The sequence below is a fragment of the Eubalaena glacialis genome, chromosome 10 (assembly GCF_028564815.1).
Source record: "Eubalaena glacialis isolate mEubGla1 chromosome 10, mEubGla1.1.hap2.+ XY, whole genome shotgun sequence".
Taxonomy (NCBI): domain Eukaryota; kingdom Metazoa; phylum Chordata; class Mammalia; order Artiodactyla; family Balaenidae; genus Eubalaena; species Eubalaena glacialis.
In genome coordinates, this window is record NC_083725.1 from 76,243,211 (window position 1) to 76,258,122 (window position 14,912).

The 14,912-nt window shown below is 39.0% G+C and overlaps 1 pseudogene; it reads left to right on the forward strand.

Moving 5' to 3' along the window:
• Window positions 1–13,276: 13,276 nt before the first annotated feature.
• LOC133099391 (large ribosomal subunit protein eL42-like) lies at window positions 13,277–13,600 on the forward strand (annotated as a pseudogene).
• Window positions 13,601–14,912: the final 1,312 nt, after the last annotated feature.

Below are 14,912 nucleotides of genomic sequence, written 5' to 3' on the forward strand. Positions count from 1 at the left end.
AATGGCTGTCATCAAAAAATCTACAAACAATAAATGCTGGATAGGGTGTGGAGAAGAGGGAACCCTCTTGCACTGTTGGTGGGAATGTAAATTGATACAGCCACTATGGAGAACTGTACGGAGGTTCCTTAAAAAACTAAAAATAGAACTACCATTCAACCCAGCAATCCCACTATTGGGCATATACCCTGAGAAAACCACAATTCAAAAAGAGTCATGTACCACAATGTTCATTGCAGCTCTATTTACAATAGCCAGGACGTGGAAGCAACCTAAACATCCATCAACAGAGGAGTGGAGAAAGAAGATGTGGTACATATATACAATGGAATATTAGCCATAAAAAGGAACAAAATTGGGTCATTTGCAGAGATGTGGATGGACCTAGAGACTGTCATACAGAGTGAAGTAAGTCAGAAAGAGAAAAACAAATATCGTACATTAACGCATACATGTGGAATCTAGAAAAATGGTATAGGTGATCTTATTTGCAAAGCAGAAATAGAGACACAGACGTAGAGAACAAATGTATGGAAGGAAGGGGGAAGGGGTGGGATGAATTGGGAGATTGGGATTGACATATATACACTATTGATACTATGTATAAAATAGCTAACTAATGAGAAACTACTGTATAGCACAGGGAACTCTACTCAATGCTCTGTGGTGACTTAAACGGGAAGGAAATCTAAAAAAGAGGGGATATATGTATACATATAGCTGATTCACTTTGCTGTACAGCAGAAACTAACACAACATTGTAAAGCAACTATACTCCAATAAAAAAGTCATTAAAAAAAAAGAAGAAGAAGAAGCTGCGAAACCCAGCAGATTCAGAGGGCCAACTGTGTATACAAAATCTGTGTTGTCAGCCAAGATTGCCTGTCCTTTGAAATTCAAAAACACTGGCTTGAATCTTATTTCAGCCTCTGCCAGGGACAAGATCCATCTAGAGATTTATTCCTGCACAAGTTGGAATTATGTCACTTTCCTTCGAAGGCAAAGAGGCTTGGTTTTAAATACTATTTTCTTCTCTGTTATCCATGAAAATTTCCAAGAACTGTGCCAGGTCCATCATAATCACTTTGAGGGCCAAGAGGTCAAAGGAGGGGTAGAAAGGAACAGTCCTCCTTCTTAAAGCAGTGGCTGGACCCCTCCACAGACGACTTCCGGGAGGAGTTGATCTGTTCTGAGGTTTTCTGATCTAAGAAACAGAAAACCCAACCTGAAGGCCTTAAATACCAGGCAACTTATTTGTTCCCAAAGTCTAAAGTTCAGAGGCAGGGTGAGCTTCTAGCACGGGTTGTTCAGAGGTTACATCTCTGTTTGCCTGAGTCTCTCCCCTCCCCCTCCCACTCCCGTCAGCTCTTTCCAAACTGGCCTCTTGGGGTAGCAGGATGGCTCCTGGCAGCTTCCAGGGCAACATGCTTCCTCATTCACAGCTAATGGATCGATGTGGTCACATGCCCACTCCTATGCCAAAGGGGTTGGTATTATGTTGATGACTTAGGTCAGTTGGAACCTACCCCGAAACCAAAAGTTGACTTGATCCTTGACTTAAACCACATTGTTGTTATACACGGTGGGATAGCTACTGGTGGGGCAACCGTATTATCTGCTACAAAACCCTTTATCAGTGTGGGTGTGTGTGAACCTGTATGTGTGATATGCCAGTGTGTGTAAAGTATGAGTGTGCTATGTGTATGTCATGTGTCTGTGTGAGAATGTGTGTGAGATGTGTGTATATAAGTGTAGGTGTGCTTGGTAATCATTTTGCAATGTACACAGGTCAAATCATTACACTGTGCACCTTAAACTTATACAGTGCTGGATGTCAATCATATCTCAATAAAACTGGAAAAATTTAAAAACCGTACGTACGCTATGTGATTGTGTGTATATGTGTGTATGTGAAGTGTGTGTGTGTGCTAAGAAGAACAAGTGTCCAAATTAAGTGTCGCTTCTGTTTGGGGCCTTTCCCTCTGATCTCTGCTGCTACCACCTTGATGGCCACTAGGGGGCACTGTGCTCCCCTTTTAACACTCTGGCCAATGTGTGTACAAAATCCTTTTCCCCTAAGCACAGATGAGAGGTTGGAAATTTTGAAAACAACTATACTAACAAAAACGAACAGAAAGGAAATCAATTCAGAGAGCATAAGAAACATTCAAAGTTGTTTCTTACAACGTACATTGCGGAGCCAATAATTACCTCCTGTTTTCCGCAAAGCGCTGTCTGCCTTTGAGTCTTCCCAGCTCCTGGCTGTGACTGAGGGACACCGTCTCACTCCCTGCTTTGCAGAACAGTCTCCAAGAAACCTGTTCCCTTGCAGCCAAGGCCAAAACTCCCATCTGTGCTCACCATTTCACCTCAGGGCCCTTCCTCCCCACCCCCTCCTCTCACCCTCCTCCCATCACTGTTCCAGGAGACTGCCTTTCCCAGCAGCAAGGGGCCCACAGTAAAACAGCTTCATTATACTCTGCAAGCTAAGAAGCAGCACGATCTAAACACAGAAAGGTGGCCTCATGCTCTCCATCAGCGCACTTTAGACTCCCACGAGAGACCAGAAGGTCACCTTCTCCCCAAGCCCTAGTCTGGTGCGGGTTCTAGCTGCCTGGCCTGCTGTCCAGCCCTTCCCCCTCCCCCTCCCCTTCCCTGCCCTCGCCCGGGCCCTGGCCAATCGAGCGGAACCACAGTCCTGTGCAGCCCTCTACTGCCCTCTACTGGGGCTTTGCTTACACAGCCCTGGAGTTCACCAGCACCCAGGGACTGCGGGACTCTCTTCACCAACTCTTTCAGAGTTCCCCTTTGGTCTGGCCGCTGGAACATAACTCACCAATATTTTAACCCACCCATCGCTTCTCAGATGCTTAATTAATCTTTTTAAAGCTCTAAGGGATTTAAAACTCTCACTCCCCAGGGCCAGGGTGAAAATTGAAAGAACTTACTTTTTCATTCATTCATGATTCAAATGTTTATTGCATGCTGTTTGCTAGACTCCGTGCTGGCACTAAGGACACAAAAAGGAATAAAAAAGAAACTATCCCAAAAAGGAATAAATAAGATGCTGGGATAAAATATAACAAGGAGAAGCTACTTGGATGAGGAGGAAGCAACTCTTCCTCACTGCAACTTTTGTTCTCCTCCTGATCATCTCCACATAACAGCCAGAGTGACAATGTTATACACCGAGAAATTGGAGCATGTCACTTTCCTACTTCAAATCCATTAAGTGCTTCCATTTGTATTTAGGACAAAACCAAGCTGTCCCTACAAAATCTGGCCTATCTTTCCAACTCCATCTTGTGTCCTTCTCTCCTGTGTTTGCTGTGCTCACCACACTGGTCTGTTTTTAGCTTCTGCAAATAAGCCAAGCTGTTTTCTGTCTCCCAACCTTTGGATATGCAGCTCCCTCTACCTTGAATGCTCCTACCTTCGTCTCCATGAAACTGGTTACTTCTTATTCTTCAGATGTCAGCTTAAATGTCACCCATCATCAAGACCTTCTCTGTCTTCCCCATCCAAAACATGTCCACTTCTAGTTCTATCTGATATCAAAACATATTTTGAAACTTCAATTAATAAAGCAGTTTGATATGAGAAGAAATTAATGAAACCAAAGAAAAATAAGAAATAGACTCTAACGCACAAGGGAATTTACTGTAAAGTGGAAAGGTGAGATTTCAAATCATTGGGGAAAAGAGGTTAGTAAATAAAATAAAAGTAAGTAGTGATAGCGCAACTAGTCAGTACCTATTGAGATAAGAACAAAGCTGGGTTCTTATCTCGCTCCTTACACCCAAGTCAATTCCAAATAGATCAAATATGAACTGTAAAAAATAAATCATAAAATATCTTTAAAAAGGGGGTTTACTAATCTAAGAAAGAGGCTTTTCTGAGAAGGCTATGAAATCCAGAAGCTAGAAGGGGAAAAGTTAGTCAACTTGTCTAGGTAGCAATGTAACTTTGGTATGAAAAAAAAGGAAAACAACAACAAAAACTGAAACTTAAATGAAAGGCTAGGTTCCAAAACAGGGAAAACAAATTTAAAACATATTTGTCAAAGAGCTCTTTTCCTTAACTTAAATAGAACTGATATAAATGAATATATATATATATATATATATATATATATTTAAAAGCCCAGCAGAAAAGTGTGCAAAGGATAGAAAGAGATCATAGAAAAGCAAATTCAAAGGATGATAAACATGCAGAAAGATGCTCTAACTCATGTATACTTAAAGAAATGCAAATCAAAATGGTAAGAAAACATTTTTTTTTCACTTATCAGACTGGTACAAGGCTTCTCTGATGCTGGCAGGGATGTGAAGAAATTAATCCTCTCATCCACTTTTGATGGAAGGGGGGTACAAATTGATGCAATTTCTTACTGCAGGTAAATCTGATAAATACAAAAATTTAAAAGGCACATGTCTTTTCATATAGCAAAAAATTTAGTACAAAAATTCAGTCACATATGTACAGTTATCTTTCTGGCAGAATTTTTATAAAAGCAAAACTCAAAGTGTCCATTAAAAGTGAAATAAATTATCCATCATCTATGATTCCATACATAGAAAATCCCAAAGATGCCATGGAAAAACTACTAGAGCTCATCGATGAATTCTGTGAAGTTGCAGGATACAAAATTATTATATATAGAAACCTGTTGCATTTCTATACTAACAATACACTATCAGAAAGAGAAATTAAGAAAACAGCCCCATTTACAATCCCATCAAAAAAAATAAAATACCTAGGAATAAATCTAACTGAGGAGGTAAAAGAACTGTATTCAGAAAGCTGTAAGACACTCATGAAAGAAATTGAAGATGACACCAACAGATGGAAAGATACACCATGTTCATGGATTGGAAGAATTAATATTGTTAAAATAACCACACTATCCAAGGCAATCTACAGATTCAGTGCAATCCACATCAAAATACCAATGGCATTTTTCACAAAACTAGAACAAATAATTTAAAAACTTGTATGGAAACACAAAAGAACCCAAATAGACAACAATCACCTTGACTTCAGACTATACTACACAGTTACAGTCATCAAAACTGTACAGTACTGGCACAAAAACAGACACAGAGATCAATGGAACAGAATAAAAAGTCCAGAAATAAACCCATGCACTTATGGTCAATTAATCTACGACAAAGGAGGCAAGAATATACAATGAAGAAAAAACAGTCTCTTCAATAAGTGATGCTGGGAAAACAGGACAGCTACATGGAAAAGAATGAAATTAGAACATTTTCTCACACCATATACAAAAATAAACTCAAAATAGATTAAAGACCTAGGTGTAAGACTAGATACCATAAAACTCCCAGAGGAAAATATAGGCAGAACATTCTTTGACATAAATCATAGCAATATTTTTTGGATCTCTCTCCTAAGGCAAAGGAAACAAAAGCAAAAATAAACAAATGGGACCTAATTAAACTTAAAAGCTTTTGCACAGCAAAGGAAACCATAAACAAAATGAAAAGACAACCTACTGAATGAGAAAATATTTGCAAATAATATGACCAATAAGGAGTTACTATCCAAAGTATATAAATAGCTCATGCAACTCAATATAAAATAAATAAACCTGATTAAAAAATGCGCAGAAGAACTGAATAGACATTTTTCTAAAGAAGACATACAGATGGCCAAAGGCACATGAAAAGACACTCAACATTGCTCATCATCGGGGAAATGCAAATCAAAACCACAATGAGATATTACTTCACACCTGTCAGAATGGCTATCATCAAAGACATTACAAATAAATGTTGGTGAGGGTGCAGAGGAAAGGAAACTCTCTTGCACTGTTGGTGGGAATGCAAATTGATACAGCCACTGTGGAAAACAGTATGGAGGTTCCTCAAAAAACTAAAAATAGAACTATCATATCATCCAGAAATTCTACTCCTGGGTATATCTCCGAAGCAAATGAAAACACTAATTCGAAAAGATACACGCACCCATATGTTAAAAGCACCATTATTTGCAATAGCCAAGATATGGAAGCAACCTAAGTGCCCATCAACAGAGGAATGGATAAAGAAGATGTGATATATATATATATATATATATATATATATATACACACACACACACACATATACATACAGTGGAATACTACTCAGCCATGAAAAATAATGAAATTCTGCCATTTGCAACAACATGGATGGACCTGGAGGGTATTAGCCTTAGTGAAATAAGTCACACAAAGACAAATACTATATGTTATCACTTACATGTGGAATCTAAAAGATACAACAAAAGAATGAATATAACAAAACAGAAACAGATTTGCCAATATAGAGAACAAACTAGTGGTTATGAGTTGGGAGAGGGAAGGGGGGATGAGCAAGATAGGTGTAGAAGATTAAGAGGTACAAAATCCTATGTATAAAGTAAGTAAGCTACAAAGATATGTTGTACAGAACAGGAAATGTAGCTAATATTCTATAATAACTGTAAATGGAGTATAATCTATAAAAATTTTGAATCACTATGTTGTATACCTGAAACTAATATAATATTGTAAATCAACTGTACCTCAATAAAAAATAAATAAATAACATTTTTTAAAAAATTACAGTACTGGCACAAAAACAGACACATAGACCAATGTAACAGAGTAAAGAGTCCAGAAATAAACCTACAACTTATGGTCAATTAACTACAACAAAGGAGGCAAGAATATACAATGGGCAAAAGATAGCCTCAATAAATGGTGCTGGGAAAACTGGACAACTACATGTAGAAGAATCAAACTGTGACTACTCTCTCACACCATGCACGAAAACAAACTCAAAATGAATTAAAGACTTAAATATAAGCCCTGGAGTCATAAAACTTCTAGAAGAAAACCTAGGCAGTATGCTCTTTGACATTGGTCTTTGTAATTTTTTTGGATACGTCTCCTCAGGCAAGGGAAACAAAAGCAAAAATAAACAAATGGAACTATATCAAACTAAACAGCTTTTGCACAGTGAAGAAAGCTATCAACAAAAGGAAAAGGCCACCTACAGAATGGGAGAATATATTTGAAAACAATTTGTCCAATAAGGGGTTAATATCCAAAATAGACAAAGAACTCACACAACTCTACATCAAAAAAACAAACAGCCAGATTTTTAAAAATGGGCAGAAAACCTGAATAGATGTTTTTCCAAGAAAGACATAGAGATGGCCAACAGGCACATGAAAAGATGCTCAACATCACTAATCATCAGGGAAATCAAAGCAAAACCACAATGAGATACTACCTCACACCTGTCAGAATGGCTATTATCAAAAAGATTACAAATAACAAATGTTGGTGAGGGTGTGGAGAAAAGTGAACCCTCTTGCACTGTTGGGAATGCACATTGGTGCAGCTAATATGGAAAAGAGTATGGAAAAAATAGAACTACTATATGACCCAGCACTTCCACTCCTGAGTATTTATCTGAAGAGAACAAAAACACTAATTCAAAAAAAAATGCACCTGTATGTTCATTGCAGCATTATTTACAATAGCCAAGATATGGAAGCAACCTAAGTGCCCATCAATAGATGACTGGATAAAGAAGATGTGGCACGTATATAATAGAATACTACTCAGGCATTAAAAAGAATGAAATTTTGCCATTTGCAACAACATGGACGGACATGGAGGGTTTTATGCTAAGCGAAATAAGTCAGACAGAGACATATACTGTATGGTTCCACTTATATGTGGAATCTAACAAAGTAAAACAAATACACAAGTATAACAAAGCAGAAACAGAGTTACAGATACAGAGAACAAACAGGTGGTTGCCAGAGGGGAGGAGTAGGAGAAGGAAAGAAATAGGTGAGAGAGATTAAGAGGTACAAACTTCCAGCTGCAAAATAAATGTCACAAGTATGAAATGTACATTGGCGGGAATATAGTCAATAACTATGTAATATCTTTGTATGGTGACATATTGTAACTAGTTGTAACTAGACTTATTGTGGTGATCAGTGTGGAATATATAGAAATATTAAATATCTAAGTTGTGTAACAGGAAATAACATAGTGTAGAAGTCAATTATACTTCAAAAACAAAGAAACAAATTTTAAAGCTCATAGAAAAAAGAGATCAGATCTGTGGTTACCAGAGGCAAGGGTTGGGCGGAGGGGGAATTGGATGAAGGCAGTCAAAAGGTACAAACCTCCAGTTATAAGGTAAGTGAGTACTAGGGATGTAATGTACAACATCGTAAATTTAGTTAACGCTGCTGTATGTTATATATGAAAGTTGTTAAGACAGTGAATCCTGAGTTCTCATCTCAAGGAAAAAAGTGTTTTTTTCTATTTCTCTAATTTTGTATCTATATGAGATGATGGATGTTCCCTGAACTTACTGTGATAATCACTTCATGATGTATGTAAATCAAATGATTATGCTGTACACCTTAAACTTATATAGCACTGTATGTCACATATCTCTATACAACTGGAAGAAAAAAATTATCTGTCATTTACATGATGCAATTATGTGCAGAGATTAAAGAGAATAAGGGTGATCTGGACATGCCAATGGGGAAAGACTTTTAATACATTATTGTTAATAATTTAATTTTAATTAATAATTAACTTTATTAATTCTCTTTTATTCTTGAAAGCATGCTGTAGAGGAAAATGATCTCTTTTGTATAATTTATAGCATTGACACATATATGGGTAAGTGTATTTTTTTTTTCTGGAAGGAATCACAGGATTTTGCTTTTTACCTTTGGAGAGAGAAAATGAGATGGGAGGGGAAGGAGCGAGATTTTCCCTTTTCATTTTGTACTTCTCTGGAGTAAAGTTAAAGGACTTGAAAACTTTCACCTTGGATTTATATTATTTTTTAACTTTTTTTTTTTTAATTTGCCACTCAACTGTTTGTAATGAAATTATGGTCTCAGCTATGAATGCCCCTTTCAATATATGTTCTGTGATAAACAACAGAATTGCTTTAAGCATGTCTCCTTTAGAGTGAGCAAGATGTGAACACTTTCTTAATCGAATGCACTGGAGGGATGTTGCAGGAGCAAGGGGCTTTCATGCCATTTTCCAGGGTTGGAGGGGTGGGTGTGAGGACATAGGCTAGAGCCTGCCCCAGCCATGGCCCAGAGCGCTGTTCCTCTGTAACCCTGCTGCCTCAGCCTTTGTAGGATAACCTTTCCACAAAATTCAAAAACTTGAGGGACTTCCCTTGTGGTGCGGTGGTTAAGAATCTGTCTGGCAATGCAGGGGACACGGGTTTGAGCCCTCGTCTCGAAGATCCCACATGCCACAGAGCGACTAAGCCCATGCGCCACAACTACTGAGCCTGCGCTCTAGAGCCCGCGAGCCACAACTACTGAGCCTGCATGCCACAACTACTGAAGCCCACACGCCTAGAGCCCGTGCTCCGCAACAAGAGAAGCCACCGCAGTGAAAAGCCCGCAGACCACAACAAAGAGTAGCCCCTGCTCACCGCAAATAGAGAAAGCCCACAAGCAGCAACGAAGACTCAAGCTAGCCAAAAATATAATTAATTAATTAATTAATTTAAAAAAAACAAAAAAAACCTTGAACCTCAGTGCAGCCTACATTCTCTAAAGGGCTCCTGCCCAAGCCAGGGCCCCAGACCACCCACACTGATGGCCTGTGCCCTCTCCTGCATCCCAGAAGCTGGGCTATTGCTTGTCCAGTGACTCCAGAACAGCTCCAGTCTACCCAAATCAGCCAACTTCTCTGCTATCCCATGGTAGAACCGCACTGCTATGGACTGACTTGTCTTCCCCCCAAAACTCATGTATTAATTAAGTCCTAACCCCCAGTGCAATGGTATGTGGAGATGGGGCCTTTGGGAGGTAAATAGGGTTAGCTAAGATCATGGGGGTGGGTCCCTTATGGTGCGATTAGTGCCTTGTCAGAAAGCTTTCTTTCTTTCCTCTCCCTCAGTCATGTGAGGACACAGCCAGAAGGTGGCAATCTGCAAGCAAGGAAGAAAGCCCTCACCAGGTAACCTAATCAGCAAACGCCTTGGTCTTGGACTTACCAGCCTCCAGAACTGTGAGATAAATTCCTGTTGTTTAAGCCCCCCAGTCTTGGTATTTTGTTATGGCAGCCCAAGCTGACTAATAATATACACAATGACTAATATTCATTAATCTGACTAATATTCTCCAATGAAAGCTGAATCCCTCCTAAGTTTGTCCTTCTTTGGGTATGCTCCCTCAGCCCTAGGGTGCCGAAGTGTCTTTAGGTCATAGGGTTACTCATTTATCACAATTAATAATTCTTTATGTTATACTTCCTCTATTTAACCTCCTGTGTGGTTTCTGTCTCCTGACTGGACCCAAACTGCTTCACCAATATTTTCTATCTTAAAACTTACTTATTTCATAGCACTTACCCTAATTTGTAATTTTTTTAATTTGATTACTTGTTGCTCATGTGTCTCCCACTAGACTATACACTCCATGGTGACAAGAACCGTGTCTCTCTTCTGTATCTTTTTCAGTGCATAGTCGGTACTTGGTAGACCCTTACTGACTGAGTGGAAAGCAGTAAAGTGTAGTGATTAAGAGCGTGGATTCTGGAGCCATACTCTGTGCGTTAAAATCCTGGCTTAGCCTCTTAAAAACTGTGACCTGGAGCAGAGTACTTAATTATGCTTCAATTTCCCCATCTGTAAAATGGGGATAATAATGGTACATACCTCATAGGACTCTTGTGAAAATTAAATTGGTTAATATACATAAAACTTCTAGAAGAGTTCCTGACACATAGAAAGTGCTACATATACTATGTTTTGTGAAGAAAGGTCAAAGGGCATGAAGGTAGTCTGGTGACTGGTGGAAGGATCATCATCTTCAAACACCTGAAGGACTATCATGTACAAGACCCAATTAAACAAAACTCCAACAGAAATGGAAAAGTATAGAAAAGAAGGTGGGCTAATAACAAAGCATTTGAAATGGCTTTAGCCGTCCTAAAGTGACCAGTCATTCCAGTTTGCCTGGCTCTGTGTAGGTTTTAAAACTGAAAGTCCTACCCTGGGAGACCACTTGGTCCCAGGCAAACCACATGGCTGATCACTCTAGCTGTCCCCAACAAGACTTTCTTCATGAAGTAGTGAGTGTCCCTTCCTGATAGATTTGAGAAAATGCCAAAGAGCCATGGTTCAGGGATGTTAGAGAAATTATTCCCATGTGAGGAAGAAACTGGGACTAGAAGAACTTTAACCCAGATAAAAAAGCATATTTTAACAGAGAAGTAACACGCATCTGGAGACAGGAAAACCCTAGTTCAAATTCTGGCTCTGCCACTTACAAGCTGTGTGATCTTGGATAACTTAATTAAGTTCCTGAGCCTCAGTTCCTTGATCTATAAAATAGGAGTAATCGTTCCTAACTTGTAAGGTTGTCACCTGGATTAGATATAATGGATGTAAAGTGATTTGCACAGTGTCTGATGTAATGTAAGTATTCGGAGGTCCGACTCTAGGATTCTCTAAGCCCAGGGTTTCTCAACAGCGGTTCTCAAAGTGTGGTCCCTGGACCAAGAACACCAGCATCACCAGGAACTCATTAGAAATGCAAATTCTCCATCTCACCCCACACCTACTGAATCAGAAACTGGGATTGGGACCCAGAAATCTGAGTTTAACTAGCTCTCCAGGTGATGCTTGTTACCCTAAAGAGTTTGAAAAGCACTGCTCTAAGCAACAGTCCTGTCTCTGAAACAGAAGAATGCGAAATCTCTCCAAAACTTGAAAAGTTCTCCCTTTATCCCACCATAATATAAAATTATTTTAAAATAAGAATAGTGCTGAAACGTTGGTCCAAATGCCTTTTAAAATTACATATATATGTAAACAGGCTTTGTAAACAGGCTTCACCGGCAAGAGTCATCTACACTCTTGGGTAACTATTGATATGTCAGTATGACCAGGCCTTGGCATGCTCTCAGCCAAAAAGCACTGATAAATTGGCTTACTTTGGTTACACTGTGTAAACCACTAACTTGACCAATCATAAACTACACAGTTGAGTTGATTTCCCACACTCATAGAGAGGGTAAGTCGGCAGGATAGTTGGAAAAGAATTTCTTAAGTTGTTATAACATACTTCTTTAGGCAGAAAGTCACCCTGAGGGTAAGTAAAAAGAATTCTCACTGGAGTGCACATTAATTTTTTCTCTGCCCTAACAAGTCCCAGAATATAATGGTATGTTTATCACATACATAAATCTGGACAAAGAATCAGGTAAAAGTATTTTAAAACTGTTCTAAACTCATTTTATAAACAGACATCTTTTAATATACAAAATCTAAGATAACTCAGTCAAAATAATCCATCTTTCCTTGAAATTGAAATGCTTCTCACGATTTTTAGGGATGAATGAGAAAAACAATCTTCACTTTTCAAAGTTCTGAGAATATCTTCAAAATATTTATTTAAACACTCAAGCAGAAAGCTTCATCTACACAAAGCAATAGTATGCAAATTCCTTGTGTACGTTTGCTTTTGGAAGCAATATCCTTTGCTGTGCTTCCAACTGTGGCTTTTATCAAGTAATTCAAAATCTATTTACGTATTGAGAATTCTAGGCTCCTTACACTGTGAGAGGGGAGTATTTGAAAAATATTCTGACCTTGAGGAAAGTCAGAGGGGAGAAAAAACTGCATTCAAAACAGGTATTTTAGAGACTTCCCTGGTGGTGCAGTGGTTAAGACTCTGAGCTCCCAATGCAGGGAGCCCAGGTTTGATCCTTGGTCAGGGAACTAGATCCCATATGCATGCCACAACTAAGGAGCAGGCGAGCCTCAACTAAGGAGCCTGCCTGCCAAAACTGAGACCCAGCATAACCAAATAAATAAACAAAATATTTTTTTTTAAATAGGTATTTTAGGGCTTCCCTGGTGGTGCAGCGGTTAAGAATCCACCTGCCAATGCAGGGGACACAGGTTCAAGTCCTGGTCCGGGAAGATCCCACATGCCACAGAGCAACTAAGCCCGTGCGCCACAACTAGTGAGCCTGCACTCTAGAGCCCGCGAGTCACAACTACTGAGCACTCGTGCCACAACTACTGAAGACTGCGCACCGCAACGAAGAGTAGCCCCTGCTCGCCGCATCTAGAGAAAGCCCGCGCGCAGCAACGAAGTCCCAACGCAGCCAAAAATTAATAATAATAAATAAAATAAATATTTTTTTTAAAATCTTTAAAAAAATAAAGGTATTTTAGCTTGTTTCCGTGCTGATAGCAGTCTTGCAAACATGGTGAATGTTCCTAAAACCGGCCGGACTTTCTGCAAGAAGTGCGGCAGTCACCAACCCCACAAAGTCACACAGTATAAGAAGGGCAAGGATTCTCTGTATGCCTAGGGAAAACAGCATTATGACAGGAAGCAGAGTGGCTATGGTGGCCAGACTAAGTCGATTTTCCAGAAAAAGGCTAAAACTACAAAGACGATTGTGCTGAGGCTTGAATGCGTTGAGCCCAACTGCAGATCAAAGAGAATGCTGGCTATCAAGAGGTGCAATAAGCACTTTGTGCTGGGAGGAGATAAAAAAAGAAAGGGCCAAGTGACCCAGTTCTGAGTTTATTTTGTTTTATTATGAAGACAATAAAAATTTGAGATTGTTTACTTTTAAAAAATAGGTATTTTAAATATACTGTGATATACGGACTTAGAGAACAGACTTGTGGTTGCCAAGGGGGAGGGGGTCGGGGGAGGGATGGTTTGGGAGTTTGGGATTAGCAGATGCAAACTATTATATATAGAATGGATAAACAACAAGGTCCTACTGTACAGCACAGGGAACTATATTCAATATCCTGTGATAAACCATAATGGAAAAGAATATTTTAAAAAATGTATGTATATGTATAACTGAATCACTTTGCTGTACAGAAGAAATTTTTTTTTACATCTTTATTGGAGTATAATTGCTTTACAATGTTGTGTTAGTTTCTGCTGTATAACAAAGTGAATCAGCTATATGTATACATATATCCCCATATCCCCTCCCTCTTGCACCTCCCTCCCACCCTCCCTATCCCACCCCTCTAGGTGTACAGCAGAAATTAGCACAACATTGTAAATCAACTATACTTCAATTTTTAAAAAGGTAAAAAAAATAAATAAATAAGTATACTGTTATATATACTGTCTTCCAAACTGAATATAGTTCAATGCCAAGCTATTTTTGGAGACAGTAAGACAAACAGGCGACAGATTCTTGAATGATATTAACAAGGAAGGTTTCCTGGAGGAGATGGGACACGATAAAATAAAATGTATATTTTAAGGCAGGATGAGAACATTTAAACATAAAATTCTTTCTGTCCGTTTGGGCCTCCTCCCTCCCTCCCTAATGTGCAGTGCGCATCTGCATTACACGTTAACCAGAGCTCCTCAAAGATGGGAATGCCTACTCGACACTAAACATCAATTTTTTTTCTTTCTTCTGATGCTAGCAACATAACTTCTCAGAAGATTCACATTTCTTCCCAACTCTGTAGGCGGTCATAGTGACTTAACAGCTCGATTTGTACATGTTTACCTGGACTATGTATCTTTGGTGAACTTTAGGTAAAATATCAGTGTATCATTTTGATGTATTTGTCTCGAAACCGTATTGCTATATGACTGTGCCTTCGACTTCTAACAGGTAGAACAGTTCTCAGAGCTTCTGAGAGTCTGTCTCGTGGGTTATAATCCTCAGTTTGGCTTAAATAAAATTCTCTTTCTTCTTCTTAACTTGATTGCTAATTGAATATTTGTCGACAGACACATGATGGATGTCGAAGAATTGGTAAGTTTTAATGCTGGGATGTATTCACTTGTCACTGGCCTTTAAAGAGTGTCATTCTTGCCATTAAGATTTTGCTTGAAACGCTTCCCACATT